The sequence below is a fragment of the Tupaia chinensis genome, unplaced genomic scaffold (genome assembly GCF_000334495.1).
Source record: "Tupaia chinensis unplaced genomic scaffold, TupChi_1.0 Scaffold144206_1, whole genome shotgun sequence".
NCBI classification, from domain to species: domain Eukaryota; kingdom Metazoa; phylum Chordata; class Mammalia; order Scandentia; family Tupaiidae; genus Tupaia; species Tupaia belangeri.
Genome location: NW_006204064.1, coordinates 72,571 through 88,695, shown reverse-complemented (window position 1 = coordinate 88,695; position 16,125 = coordinate 72,571). Strand labels below are relative to the sequence as shown.

Sequence of the window (16,125 nt, the reverse complement as noted above, 5' to 3'; positions counted from 1 at the left end):
CAGGAAAGCCATGGAATGGAGTCCTTGCTGAACCTCCACATCTGTGTGGCAATTCAAAGATCTGGAAGAGCTCTACCCTGGGAATAAAAGTGAGCTAAACGTAAGCCAGCCTTTACACCAGTTGGAGCTCAACCTCAGCTCATGTGGCCAGGTGACAAAGTCTTAGTCCTAGAAATTCAATTGAGGTGACACCAAATTGCTCATCCATTAGGCTTCTGTCAGAAGTAAAGAAGAATCCTCACTGCAAGAAAATAACACCAACCAAATCTTAAATTATTTCTAACATTTGTTTCCAAACTGAATGCCCAGCGTGATAAAAATGCCTCACACAAGGCATGTGAGGAGACAGTTGTCACAGACTGGAGGTTTATGTCCCTACAGAAGTCATATGCTGAAGCCCTGCCCTCCATGTGATGGTAGTAGGCGGTGGGGCCTTTGGTGGTAATTAGGTTTAGATGAGGTCATAAGGGGAAGGCCTCCGTGGTGTGCCAGTGCCCTTGTAAGAAGAAATGCCAGATTTCTCTCTGTGTACTTACTCAAAGAAAGGGTCAGCAAAAATTCAGCGAGCTGGCAGCTTCCTACAAGTCAAGAGAAGAGGCATGAGAAGGAAAGCAACTGTGCTGACAGAAAGTCTGCTAGTTTTTTCTTTATAAATAAATCTGCAGGGAGAGAAAACAGAGTTTCAGTGGAAACTATATTTAAAAAGATAATGATTGAAAATTTTTCAAAACTGGGGAAAGCCACTAATTCAAAACTTCAAAACACACTAAAACCAGAGCTAGGAGTAGAGAATCCAACCTGTAGACCCAGCGTGATAAAACTGGAAAGTCAAAGACTAAAAGAAAACTGTTCAGTTTAAGAGTGAAAACAGCATGCTTACTTTCATAGAATTAATAATTAGATCGCAACATAACAACAACAACATAAAAACAAAATCAGAAGACCATGGAATAACATTTCTAAAGAGCCAAAAGAAAAAGCTGCCAAACTGAGATACACACATTTTCTGACAAAAGCTGAGAGAATTCATTACCAGCAGAGTTATACTAAAGAAATTCTAAAGAAAAATAAGTCAAGTTTATATTAGAAACTATTTTAACCAAATGAAGAAAATGAAAACTTTGTGGACACAACTAAAGGTTTGTTAAAGGGCAATTTTATTTTTAAATATGATTTAAAAGCTGAAAGTTAACATGCTAAAAACATCATTTTAGAGAAGTTAGAGAATCTCCGAATTAAAAGAAGGATTTAACATGGCCAGCTCAGGGTGCTTAAGGCAGCTGGATACCACCTGGCTGACCTCACAGTTGGAGTCCTAGACCTGGCAGCTTGAAAAACACGCCAGGTGCACGAGTATGCATGCCCAAAATCCCAGTGGGGTGGGGGTGAGGGTAAGATGGAGGAGAAAGGATTAGAGCATGACCATTCCCCATGGTTGGAGGTGGGGAGATGCTTTCTCACTTTCCTGCTCTCTGTCAAGTGCACACACTCTTGGCAAATTGAGAGACAGACAAAGAGAGAGAAAGGAAAAAAAAGAGAAAATAATAAAAGATAAACCAGAAAGTAATAAAATAGAAAACATGAATGTAACCTACGGTGAAGCCAAAAATAGATTCTTTGAAAAGAGAAAAAGTACAGAAAACTGAAGATTGAGGGGAAAAACAAAAAGGAAAACTTTTATATAGATACTATAATATATTCATTTAAAAAGACAAGAACTTATAAGGAATAATGTTAGTGCAATGTATTTGAAAATGTGGATTAAGGGGACCAGCAGTTAGCATAATGGCTATGTTGCTGGACTCCCACGTAGTCGACTGTGGTTTGAGTCCCGGACCCGGCGGCTTAAACTCATGCTGGGCGCGTGTGCATGCATGCCCAAGATCCCAAGAGGAGAATGGAGGAGAAGGGATTGCGGCATGGCCATCCCCCCTGAGGGGTAATTTCTCACTTTCTGTCTCTCTGTCTCTCTCTGCCTTTCTGGCGAGCGCATGCGCCCTATAGCAAAAACCTCTAAAAAAAAAAATGTGGATTAAGTAGAAAAGTTTCTAAAACACACACACACACACACACACACAATTTACTGACACAAGGTGATAAAGAAAATATGAGCAATTTGATTCTGATGGAAGAAATTGAACCTAAATTACAAACCTTCCTACACAGGAATCATCAGACTCAGACAGCTTTACTGGTGAGTTCTATCACACAAGTAAGAAATAAATACAAATCTTGCTCAAACTCTGCCAGAGAAAGGGGGAAAAGTCTCTCACTGGCTAACTTGTTGTAGGACTTACATGGCAAATGAAGCCCTACTAAGAACCTTACAGAAGTCTGCAAACTAATGGCACATGGAAGCATACATGCTCAAGTCCTAAAAGATGTCACATAGGATAAGTAGGAGATGGACAAACAGATTGTGCATACACACACCTACATGCATACACACACTTCTGAAAAGGCTAATATATAATGAGCAATTGTGGTTCCAAGTTAGACTATCACAGAAGGGCTTTCACCAGATTAATAATGGGAAAAACATGAGTAGATCATCTCAGTAGAAGCAGATAAAATTACTGACCAAATTAAACATCTAACTTAACAGGAAAAAAAGTTCTAGGAAAATTAGAATTAAAGGTAATTTATACTTAATTTTTTTTAGCGGTTCAACACTAGTTGTCTGAAACTGCAATTGAGACAAGGATATTCACTATAAGCACTTCTATTTCATGATGTATTCAAGGTCCTAGCTAGTGCAGTAAAACAAGGAGAATTTAATAAAGGTTAGACGGAACTGGAAAGAAAGAATAAAACTCATTATATGTAGACAATATGATGAGATATGTAGAGAATAAAAAGAAAATCTACTGAGAAAAAATTAGAATTAATCACAAAACTGATGAGGTCTCTGACAATAAGGTCAATATACATAAGGTCTAAAGTTTTCTGTAGCAGCCACAAAAGTTAGGAAAAAAATTTGAAGTTACCATTTATATTAACATCAGAAATCAGATGCCTCAGAATAATTAAAGATATTAAGCTTCTAGACAGAAAACTATAAAATGTTATTAAAAGGCATTACGGAGGAATTAAATAAATGGAGAGATGAATGACTCAATTTAAAGACTTCGTCTTCCTCAAATTAACCTATAAATTTAAAGCAACTTGAATCAACATTTCCATAGGTTTTGTTTTAGTTGTGGTGAAAATCGACAAGATGATTCTTGTCAATGCTTAAGGAAATGTAGCCAGAGACTCTTCAATGAACGAGAGGAGAGGTATCCGAGGCGTTTACGCCACAGGATATCAAGACTTATTACTAGGCCACAAGGGTTAAGACAGCATGGTGTCATTACGAGGATACATAGATGGATAAAACAAAATAGAAAACCCAGAAACAGACCCAGAAATATATGAACACTTAATTTATGATAAAAATGACACCACAGAGCTGTGAGGAAAGGAAAATCTTTTCAATAAATGGTTCTCAGAAAATTGGATATCCATGTAGAAAACTAATGAAACCAAACCCTCCCTCAGACCATGCAGAAGTCAGTTTCGGGTGGATTGTAATTCAAAAAGTGAAGTGTAAAACAGTAAAGCTTCTGAAAATAATATAGCAGAATATCTTCATGTTCTTACTACAGGAAAGATAAATGAAACAGGACACAAAAAGTACTATCATTAAAAAAATGATAAGTTGGATTATATACAAATCAAGAACTTCTGTTGGTGAAAAGACACCAACAGAGGATGTGATATTGCATGATGTTGCCACAAGGGCAAGGAATCACCAACAAAGGACCAGCATCTAGAAAGTTTTTGTTTTTGTTTTAATTGTCAGAGGGCACCTGCACTTGCAGGAGAGAAGCAGGGGAAGAGAGAGAGGGAGAAAACACCCTCTGATGAAGTATGGTCACTGCAATCCTCTTTCCTCCATTTCTCCATCCTGTTATGATTTGGAGCATGTGCATACATGTGCCCTGTTTGTTTTTTTGTTTGTTTGTTTGTTTGTTTTGAGAGGTTTTTGCTATAGGGCGCATGTGCTCGCCAGACAGAGAGAGAGAGACAGAGAGATAGAAAGCGAGAAATCACCCCCCAGGGGGGATGGCCATGCCACAATCCCTTCTCCTCCATTATTCTCTCAGGATCTTGGGCACGCACGCACATGCGCCCAGCGTGAGTTTAAGCCACCGAGTCCAGGACTCGAACCGCAGTCAACTACGTGAGAGTCCAGCGACATAGCCAGTACGCTAACTGCTGGTCCCGCCTGTTTGTTTTTCAAGACTCAAGGACCAAGATTCAAACCATGGTCGATCATGTGGGATCCCGCTTCCTTAATCACTAGGCTATGGTGTCAGTCCCAGAAGAGACAGACAGCACGAGAAATCACCCCCCAGGGGGAATGGCTATGCTGCAATCCCTTCTCCTCCATTCTCCTCTCAGGATCTTGGGCACGCACACACACATTCCCGCTGTGTTTTTTAAGCCACCGGGTCTGGGACACGAACCGCAGTTGACTACATGGGAATCCAGCGACATAGCCATTATGCTAACTGCTGGTCTCCCAGAAGATAATTCTTTAAAAGGAAACAAATAAATTATAAATTAATAAGAAAAGAACAGTGGCACAATAGAAAATACAAAAGGACTTGAATACTCACTTTGGAAAATAAAGGGGGGGGTGGTTATCAGAATGGCCAATAACCTTTAGTCACAGAGAAACATAAGCTTAAAGCACAATAAAATACCACAATACACCCACCACAATAGTCGAAGTTTACAAAAGATTGGCAGTATCAAGTGTTTACAAGGATGTGGAACAACAGAAACAGACAAAAGGATACATACTGTGTGATTGCATTCATGTAAAGTTCAAAAACAGGCAAAATTAAATTACAGTGCTTGGAGATACATGCATTTAGATGGTAAAATTATAAGAGAAAGCAAGGATGCAATCACTATAAAAGTCAGGCCAATGCTTACCTTCGTGGGGAAGGCGGGGAAAGGGTTGTGATTGGAAGAAGAATGTGGAGTGAGGTGGGAGGGTGGAAGGCAGCTGGCAAAGTTCTGTTCCTTTGCACAAGTGGAAGCAAAATATGTGTTTGCTTTCTATTGATTCTGTAAGCTAAATCTTCTGCATAGTTTCTCTATATAAGTTACATGTCACTGTAAAAAAAGACCACTGGTAAATAAATGAGAATTTGCTCGTTGATAAAGAAAAAGGTAGTAAAGGAAGAGAGATTAACTTTATTGTATAGTCTAACGGCTAGTTGGATATTCAATTATTTCATGATTGAAGGTTTAGACAAAAAAGAGTAACCACTGCCTAGAATCCTTATGGACTCGCGCTAGTACATCAGAAAGTCACTTCTCCTGGCTATCCTCTCTGACTTTAAGAGGTCACACCAGCCAACCAGATCATTATTTCAGGAAGTGAACAGTAAAGCCCATTGCAGAGAGGGCGCTTTATTATGAATCATTCTTTTTTTTTTTTTTTGAGAGGTTTTCGCTATAGGGTGCGTGCGCTCACCAGACAGACAGAGAGAGACATAGAGATAGAAAGCAAGAAATCACCCCCCAGAGTGAATGGTCACGCTGCAATCCTTTCTCCTCCATTATCCTCTCGGGATCTTGGGCACACGCGCCCAGCGTGAGTTTTAAGCCACCGGGTCCAGGACGTGAACCGCGGTCAACTACGTGGGAGTCCAGCAACATAGCCATTACGCTAACTGCTGGTTCCCATTATGAATAATTCTTGATGATACCATATATGGGGAGCTGACTAAGGGCAAGTTAGACCGAGTACTTGAGGCCTTACTTCAACTAAACCCCACAACTACCCTCTAGTATTATTCCAGTTTTCAGGTGGGGAACCTGAGACTTAGGACCAGCTATGTGACTAGCCCAAAGACTCTCTGGTTACACTTGGAGAGTGAGGGTTAAGTCCAGTCAATCTGACTCTAGAGCTTGCACTTACCTCTGCCCTCAAATTGCTGGGTCTCTATTTAGAAACATTCTCCACGGGATGAGCTATAGCTAACTGAACGCCAGAATCATCCAATGAAGCCAGGGTGCAAGATACAGCTTACAGTTGTTTCTTCACTAACTAAAGAGAAAGAGCCAGAATTGGTGATGCCCATGCAGGAGGCTGGTATAAGTCCCTTTATCCAGTTGTCACAACCACCCTTCTGTGAGACAGAGCTGACTGTCCCGTTTCATTATGCAGAACCCTTTATGGACTGGATACCTGCCTGACAGCTGAAATTGCAGTAGATGAACAGGAGTGAACCGTGGCTAATAAACCTTGGATCATAATGCCTTAGTTGTTGCATTATTGGCAACAGTGAGGATCCTCAAGGGGTTCATTCAAGACCTTCCTGTTAGAGCTGCCTCTAGCAACAGGGAGTTTTCGCCAGGGATTTGGAATTTGTTCTTAGATTTCAAAACATTTGGAAGACTGTTGAGGGATCCAAGGGGAGAATAGGATGAGTGTAGTAGCCATCTGAATTTGAAACTGTCAGTCCCATCCAAAGGCCACAGGGGACCCTGGCTCATCCTAGCATTCGCTGTATGAACATGTACCTGGAAGCCCTTGGCCGGGCTGACTTGAGGCTCTTGGAAGTCATTCTGTTCACCATTTGGAGAAGTCTGAGGTAGGAGATGTTCCCAGAGTGAAGGAAGACCAGAGGGAAATAGAACAGAGAGTTCCCACCTCCATTCAATCCTCAGGTTAGAGGGCACCTTTTTCTCCGAGGGTGAATTTGAAATGGATTTTTCTTATTTGCCATGGCTATAAGAAGGGCACTGGCTATTTGCCCCCTCAGGGACGTTTTTAACCTTGAGATTCTAGAACTCAGTCAATCACTTTGAGACAAACACTGTCTTAGGCACAAGAGATGAGGTCCATCCCTGCCCTGCAGGTGCGAACAGTGACTCTGAAGCAGTAAGGCTGATCTAAGCGCAAGCAGGCACGTGCCAGCTCTGTGCCAGTCAGCGGCACACCGTCAACTATACCTGTGAGCAAATTGATTTCTCACCTCATCCCACCATCAAGTAGTTGACTTTGTGTTAATCGTGTCTAACCCCCCCATGCCCGAGCACACAGAGTTATATGCCCTCCAAGAGCCACCCCATAGTCTAGGATTAGCCAATCAATTTTAATGCGTATTTAAGAGATTTTTCAGAGTATGCGAGTCAGTACATAAGATGATAGATCACGTAATAATTAAAGCATTAAAGGAACCCAATTGAGAATTCTCTTTCTGCCAGCAGTTATCTTTAGGTCAAGGAGGTCTATAAAAACCAGCAGATCATTTTCATTCCTTTAAGACAGGCAAAAATGACTTGGAAAGTAATTAGATGTTCTTGCCAGTTTTCCTTTGCTAAAGCTCCACATCATGTTCCAAGGAAGCCTGCAGAAATCTGAGAACTACTGGCTTTCTGAGCTACAAATTGATGGTGTGGTATTGCTTTGAAGAAGTGAAAGCTCATGATATTGCTTGAATCCTTTTTTAATTGAAATGATAAGCCAGAATCAGGAAAGGGAAACTTTCTAACATGTACGAGGCCAGTCTTGGCGATATGGAACTCTGGGTCGCTCTAAGAGCTCTTCCCCCTTTTTCCAGTCTCTCTACCATTGCCTGCAGATGCCAGGGTTGTCGTTTTGGAATAAGGAATATGCTAATGTCATAAATCAGCACTTACCTCTTACACCCCTATCAAAGTTTTGCTTTATTTCTCTTCTCTCTTGGAGCTGTTAAGTATTGGGGTACTCTTTCTTTTAAGGTGAAAGATTTTGTATGTGGTTGGTTTGTTTTCATTTCTTAAATCCCATAAAAGAGTGAAGCCCAATGGAAATGAAAAGTAGTGCAAATATTTTAAAGAAAAGCACTTTCAATGAGAACTCCTCTTGTTCTGGGTAAGATTTCATAATACTGTGGTTAAAAATATGACTTCTTTTTATAGAATACCGTGAATCGGCTGTTGATTGTAACTCTTAAAATACATAGCTCAGACTCCCCCAAGGTCATACAAGAGAACGAGAACATTAAATAGAAAGTGTTAAGATTACCATCCTTTTAAATGGGAACTGGGATCATGGTCCTCCTGCACACGTTGGAGACCCGGCCAGGACCTGATCACATGAGCAAAGGACTTAGAATCAAGTCTAGTCTCATTGCCCCTGGTAGTCCCCCACACTGTCCATTCTAGCCTTCCTGCTTCCTTGCTATTTCTGGATCACATCAGACACTGTCCCATCGCCAGACCCTGGCACTTTTTGTTCCTGGAATGTTCTCCCTTCTTTTGTCTATTCAGAACTCAACACACATGGAACCTGCTTAGAAAGGCCTACCCTAAGTGCCCAGTCTAAAATCATATACCTATTTTGAAACCTCTATGCATTAACCATCATCTTCCATTAGGAAAGAATTACTATGGCGGGGGAGGGGGAAGGTACTTGGCTCTAGTCCTTGTCTCCTGAACCATCTGGCTGGGCTTTAGAGAATAGGCTAAGCTTCCAGCCCTCTCTGGGGCCCACGGATATGGCTCTTCATCTCCCTGAGGACCTTCTTGGAAAATATAACCCTCAGGTCCCCAAAGTAAGCAATCACTTTCCTCTCTCATCAGTGGAATAATTGGTTCTGATGTTCCTACAGAGAAAACTTAGAGACTGAGCATCTTTGGACTGGAAGGGAGTTTAAAGAGCACACAGTTCAACATACTGTTTTATAAAGAAACTATGGCCCAAGAACGATGTCACTTGCTCAGATACACATGGTGACAGTCTAGAAATGACACAGCTTAAAATGGACCTTTTATATTTGCAGTCTTTTTCTGCGTAGATGTAGAAACAGGTCCATAGATTCCCCTGATGGTACTTCCATTGGGGATTCCAGAGGCTTCTGTATACGGTCATCTTTGTCTTAGTGCAATCTGCATTTCATTCTAACGACTGGAGTCTCAGGCAAAGCAGGGTGGTGTGAAATTCTCTGTTCCTGAGAGCCTTCAACTGTGTTTTCTCACCAGTTTTCAACCCTTGACCTTTTAGTTTCAAGTAGGATGTGAACAGAATTCAGATTAGCCTATGTGTGAGTAACTGAAGTAGACCACAACTTATTGGACCATACATTTCATGCTCTAAATATAGTACTAAAGGTTTCATCTTTCTGCTGTTGATAAAAGCTCCTGCTCTGAGTAATAGACTTTTATTTATTAGCCTAAGGATTTTTTTTTAACTGTAATCTGAGCTCACATTCAAGGCAAAAGGAACAGTTACAACTACTTCGATACCTCTTAAATGGTGGAGAAGAAAAAATATATGCATAATAACCTCATTAGGTTGGTAAATGTGCTGACCCCCAATAAATTCTCAATGTGATGATCCTTAAACACGGGGCTGTAATCCTTCAGCAAATACACCTTTTATTCAACCACAGAGTTGTACACACTGCAGACACAAGTGCCATTAATTAAGAAACACACTCAGCAAACTCAGAGCCATTAATTATCAAAGGTAGCCTGCTCCATGCGTGGCTCTAAATTCTATTATAACAGGAGAGCACAACTCCAAGCAAAGGACTCTGCTAGAGGAAGGTCACCCTCAAAAGCACGATAAGAAGCAGCTGTCAGAGAAGTAAATGACAAAGCATGTATGTCTTTTTGCTTTTCTGTGCCCCTTTGGTGAGTGTGAGCGAAGAGAAACTGTTTCACATTGTAGGGACTTTCTTTCTCAAAATTAGTTTCTCTCCTGAAAGACGTAAGTAAATATAAAGTAATCCTTTTTCATTTCGACTGAGTTGCAGAGAAGAGTAACATCAGCTGAAGATTTAGAGACAAATAAAGCCTGTTCTTTGTAAAGGTTGCTAGGGACAGTCTAGTAGGCACAGACCCAGGGTAGTGGCGCACACGCGGAACACAGGAGCCTTGCCATATTCAAGTGGGCAATAAGGAAACGCCCAAGCAATGCCGTGAGTTTCCACGAGTGGGTTTCCCTGCTGTGTCTCACGCCCACCACCAAGACTCAGAGCAGATGCAGTGTCATTTGCTGGGAGGTGATAAGCCCCGCCGGGTGGAGCTAAATCACTCATAGCTACAGGCCTTAGGATCATCTTTCTTGCGTGTTTGCAGTTCTCGGTGTTTGATTTATCCCTTCGAACAGGAAACTGACAAGGCTGAGTCTGTGGTCACTGTATAAATGACAGCCGTGGGTGAGCCCCAGCCTCACCCTAGACCGATGTCTGCGGTCTCCCCAGGGGACTGCACACGTGGCGTCCCAAGCTGCTTTCTGCTTTCTGTGGCCTCAAGGAGGCACAACAGCGGATAAGGAAACAGACTTCGTTTAAAGGGAAAAGGGAAGTTAATTAGCACCCTCTCATTGTGGGAGGTTGTCAGCGATCAGCATGCGCACTGTGCCACAGAGGGATGGCTGTGAATTAGAAAACTTGCTGGGCGGTCGCCTTGCTCTTCGAGCCCATCCACACTGCTCGGTGTCTGGCCATGCTCTTGGGGTAACTCCTTCCCATCTCTAGACGGGAGCGTAATTGCATTTCCTTGGAGATACTAATCAACATGGCTCCCTGATCCTTGCCATGTCCCCCTCAGCTTCCTCTTTCCCCACTTACTGTAAGAGTTTGCACCAGCCGTTTTTGTGGTCCAATTTCTGAGACCAGTTTATTAAGAAAAAGCTGAAAAGCAAAGGCCAGGGGTGCCTGCCCTCAGAAAATTGCTCACCTTGTTTTTGGTGTGAGCAGAATGGCTTTTCATGGCTGCCTCGGCCTGCATCTCTAAGCCAGCTAGGAACTAAGAAGTGTTACTTTTAAAGGAAGAATTGTTAAGGGGGAATTTCATGTGAGTGTCTCAGGACTGTTTTACTGGTGAGTGGGGATACTTCATTTTAAAACCATTTTTGTATCAGCCTTGGCATGGGTGCAGAACAGGCTGTTTGTTAAGCCTCACAGGCCAGGAGCACTACTCCTGAAGGACTACAGTTGTCCTATTTGTGTGGTTCTGCTGAGAGTGCAAAAGATAGACAACCTTGCTAGACGCTGCATGTTTGCAACTGAAACTTGTCTCCAGTCCCTGAATCGCTTTGGGGCACTCGGAGCATTGTATTGGGAGCACACTTTGGGATATTTGGGATAAGATCAAAGAGGAGACAGGCTTAGAACTGGTCATCACCACATCCAATGATTCCCCTGCAGAGGCCTGGCCCAGGGTCCAGATCAGTTGGATTAGAATCCCTGAGAGTCCCAACCTCAGTGGGGCAGGTGGTAGGGCACTGCTGAACAAGACTGGAACTGCATGAGAGGCCCATGTTCAGATCCCAGCTCCACCTGAACACATGGAGTGAGTATCCATGATCCTTGCGGGCTGGGAGCTATGGGAGGATGGCAGCTTGATGGGATCCCCCATCAGTTCTTCATGTTTCTCTCTCTAGGAAAAAAAACCCAGGGGGTGGGATGGTGATGTGGCAGTTTCTCCCACCCCAGATGACTCTAATAAGCAGCCAAATCAAGAAATATGACCTTAAAGAAAACAGAAGGAAGGCCTGTTGGGTTCATGTGGCCACAAGTGACTTTTTTTACACTCTATCATGCTAGAATGGCTGTTGGCAGCTCTCATCCAGGTCCACCTACAGAAAAGAGAGACATAAACTTACTTTCTTAGCTTCCAAGCTTTCTTCCTCTGGGTTTGTGGGAATGTAAGAGAAATGGAGCAGGAGGCAGGAGACTCCTTCATTAACACTTAGTGAAATGTAAAGGCGTTGCATACGCCTTTGTCCATAAGAGGCTGTGGAGAAAGCCTGATGGAGCCTGCTGACATCTGGGCATTCAAGAAGTCAGTGAGGCTCAGTGTGAAGCTCAGGTCGGGCTCTGCTGGTACCTCTGCTTTCACTCTGTGCCCACCGAATCATACAACAAAATACAAACCGACTTCAAGGACTTTCTGGTAGGTTTTGGGGAGGGATGGATAAAGTTTCAGTCTATCCCACATAGCAAGCCATATTCAAAACTTGAAGTTCTTCCATTAGACATTTTAATTTTCCTTCCAAATTCAAGCTGCACTCTCCAAAAATTTCTTGCACTGTCCAGAGCAACAGAGCATCCCTCCTGCCATCATTCAACTACTGCGCAACATAAACCCCAATAGTGAGCACATCAGACTACCGGTTATTTCTCACGCACACCCCTGGCGGTGGTTGTGAGGGGAGGAGGGCAGTTAATCTACCTGCATGTCTATTAGGAACTTTGAAATAACTGCAAATTTAAAAACATGTATGTTCACAAGGACCAGTCAGACTTTGGACCTTCTGAGCTCCTTCTCTCTGTTTTCTGAATCCCAGAAGCCCACATATTCTGCACTGCTCACCCGACACCTGCTTATCTACTACCTTGCCTCACTCTGTGCAAAATGTTTCCCCAGATGGGTCAGAAGTTCCCTGAGGACACAACCATTCACTGTTCTGCACCCCCTTCAGGGCCTTACTCCCATTTCTGTAAGCCTTTTGTTGATGTGCCCAGGTAACAGTGAACAGCATGGCTGTCTCTGCTAGTGGTGACGGCAAAGGAAACTGGAGGTTTGAAGAAGGGCACGATGTGTATAAAACCCAACTAGAAGACAGGGGAGATGGCCAGATGTAGCCCCTGCAGTAAGCAGGCTCAGTCTTTCTCTGTGTCACTGACTGCAGTGTTTTCAGTCGCTCTGACACCTGTGACACACAGGCGCTCTGGCTGGCAATGCAGTACAAGGAATAATCACAGGGGCCAGGTGGGGACACAGCAGGGGCTCGTGATGCTCTGCAAGTCCAACCCACATGGGAGCGTTCCGTGTGTGCACATGCCTGCGGGCTGGGGCTGGCTGGAGCTGGGAGTGGATCACGGTGTCAAGACCCTGCTGGGGGTGCTGTCTCTCACTCATGGAATAATAAATACACAGCATTAGTGATGACAGAGGCAACACAAGCAGGCGCTGTCGTATGCTGGGCACAGCTGGAAGGGCTCTGTGCGTATTAACCCTCCCAGTTCTCTCCGCACCCCCAGCACAGCACAGTCACAGTGCCTGGAGGAGACGCAGCAAGTGAACAATGCAGCTGACACTGAAACTCAGATCCTCCCTCCTCGGGGCCCATATTGAGCCAGAGAGCTCTGGCATGAAGCAGACTTTGCTTCCCCGAGATCCCAGATGAGTTGGGGCAAATAAAACCACTGAAGACACACTTGTAGAAGCTAGGCAGACATCGGGATGCCAGGCTATGTGAGGGATGAGTCACAGAAGCACTGGCAGCCTTCTGACTGACAGGCAGCCTTCTCAGGCATGGATAGAGGCTTCTGCGAGATTAGAAATTACAGGGCTGGTGCTGGAAGGGCAAGTGTGGGAAGTAACACAGGGCCACAGCATTCGGAAGACCAAAAATAAAACTGAAGGAAACTTCTCCTAGGACATAAATCTGCCCTAGACAGGCGAGGCAGAGGAAAAGAGAGGGCACATCCATTTTAAGGCCTGCACAGGTACCTGTGACTCAAAGTCAATAATTGTTCAAGGACAAGGGCGATGATGAATGATCGAGAGATGACCTGTATCTCAGGCAAGGTGGGTGGTGCTGGCACCGTAGGGGATGATCCTAATGTTATATGAGAAAGAGACAGGTCCCTGCTTCACCGGGGGAAAGGGACCCTCTCTCCACCAGCACAGACGCTATTGGGCCTGGGGAAGCTTGATCCTGAGAATTGGTGAGAGACCTCCTGATACGGGTTAGAAGCAGAAGTGATTAGGTTTTTGTTCTAGATCCCAGAAGAGACCAGATATATTGCAAAAGGATGCCCTACCCTTCTCTCTGATCGTGTCACTAATTTGTAGTGTGAAATTTGCCGAAAACTTCCTCTGTGGACCAGAGCTGAAATGTGTCCCGGTGTATCCTCACCGAGGTGGGCTGAACGGGCCCACGTTGGGGATTGAGCTACACACTGGCACCAAGGTGGGCGTGGGGCCGTGACACCTCAGCCTCCTAGGTCTATGTCCACAGTGTTGCGCTCAACGCCACCAATGGCAAACAATAAATCAAGAACAATGTCAATCTTCTCTGACCTTTCTTGAAAACACTGAAGGGGAAGTCAACGGGCACTTCTCAACAATTATTTCTGAAAATCTCTTTATACATCACACCCACGATAGCTGCCCTGAGCACCTCCTAGTGCCCCTTCAGTCTTCCCCAAACTTATGAAATATAATCCATGAGGCCTTCATCATCCTCCCCTTTCTATTTAATGCTTTCTTTCTTGTAATACTCTGCTTTTGATGTCCTCCAAGCTAGTTGTCCTAGCTAACCTGGTTCCTGACCTAACTCATTTTATTGATGCCAATAACTAAGGCCCAGAAGCTGAGGTTCCAGCACAGGGGATCAGAGCATGGCATGCATTTTTGTGTCCTCCTGGGTTTGGGTCCTGGCCACTATACTACTACCCCACCAAGAAATTTTCTCATTTATTGCCAACTAACATTCAAGGCCTCTACCCACCACCACCCTCCACCCTCCCGTGTTATCAGTAGAAACTGCTTTAAGCCTGCCCTAAATCCTTCAGGTATCTTAGCCTTGAAGGAAAGCTGACGCTGCCTGCCACACACTAACGCAATGCTTCCTCGAATCTTGGGGCTGAGCACCTCAGAGTCATATGGAGAGTTTATTTTAAAAACACAGATTACTGGGAACCAGCAGTTAGCATAATGGCTATGTCACTGGACTCCCACGTAGTCGACCGCGGTTCACGTCCCAGACCCGGTGGCTTAAAACTCACGCCAGGCACATGTGTGTGCGTGCCCAAGATCCTGAGAGGAGAATGGAGGAGAAGGGATTGCGGCGTGGCCATCCCCCTGGGGGGTGATTTCTCGCTTTCTGTCTCTCTGTCTCTCTCTGTCTGTCTGGTGAGTGCACATGCCCTATAGCGGAAACCTCTCTAAAAAAATAATAAATTAAAAAAAAAAAACACAGATTACTGAACTGCATCTAGAGCTGCCAAGTCGGAATAGAAAGCAAAGAATGCAGAAATCTGTTTTTTGTTTTTTTTTTTAACAAACTCAGTGTGCAGTTCTGACGATGGCTACGTGCAGGAGCCTGTTCTTACTCAATAAAGGCTTCCTTTGTACATAAGCTTGGTATTGATAACACAGACTCTAAGACCAGGCAGCTGACCTCGGGAGGCACAGGCTGTGGCAGAAGCCCCAGAAAATTGGGGATCTATGCCTGAGCATCAGCATCATCATCAGATCAGGTGGGGAAGAATCTACCTATTTCATGTGACCCGCCCACGTCAACACGGCCGCCTATAAAACGCTGAGTGGCAATCCAACAGATTAAGAATTTATCCACAGAAAAAAAAATCTTATATTTCCTTTATTGCCATGACTCAAAAAATGCAATTGGTTCTAACGAAATGTCTGTTTCTATGTTTGTTATTTCCAGGCATGAAAGTAACTCGAACAAATCCCAAGGCATAAGGAAATGGGCCTCATTCTCCAGGATTCGGCGGCATTGGAAATGAAGCTAAGCAGACTTTATTACATCCTGCAATTCTGCAACCTTTCACGGAGCATTTTATTACACTTGTGGAAGCCATTGGGGTTATGTTTCAATCATGATGACTGACAGGCCAACTTCAAAACAACGGCATCGCCGGCCCTTTTACACTTCCGTGGCTATGTACTTAGAATGGAACCTTTTCTAAATTGTCCCTTGGCCTGCATGGAAATAAAATGGTAGTTAAAATATTTATCTTGTGTGTTGGTTTACTTAAAAATTGATATTTGGGGACCTCTGAAAGGCATAACTGAGGAAGTTGATCTTTTAGAACTAGTGTGCTTCCGATAACCCAAAGGTTTGTTAAGGTTGAGAGAAGATTTAGAGAGTTTCCGTTTTGGTAGGCAAGATAATAGAACAAGAAATGTACATTCTTTTCTTCATTATAGTTTCCTTCTGCCCTCAGTGCAGAGAAGCAAAGCCCAAAGAGCCTAAGATGGTAAAATTAGCTTCAGGAAACAAACATGCAATGCGGTGATCAGAAACCTTGGACTGGTCTGGCTGAGTGGTCGGAACATACGGGAGAGAATGAAAATCTCCAGGTATTGGTT

The 16,125-nt window shown here is 43.7% G+C and overlaps 1 protein-coding gene across 1 annotated transcript in view; it reads left to right on the top strand.

Annotated features, from left to right (window-relative positions):
• The window catches only part of FHIT (fragile histidine triad diadenosine triphosphatase), an 858,590-nt gene extending 842,825 nt beyond the window's left edge, over window positions 1–15,765 (top strand). Inside the window, exon 6 of the mRNA XM_006166252.2 lies at window positions 15,461–15,765. The gene's annotated coding sequence lies outside the window, so the exon portion shown is untranslated. The remainder of the gene's footprint in view (window positions 1–15,460) is intronic.
• The last annotated feature ends 360 nt before the right edge of the window (window positions 15,766–16,125 follow it).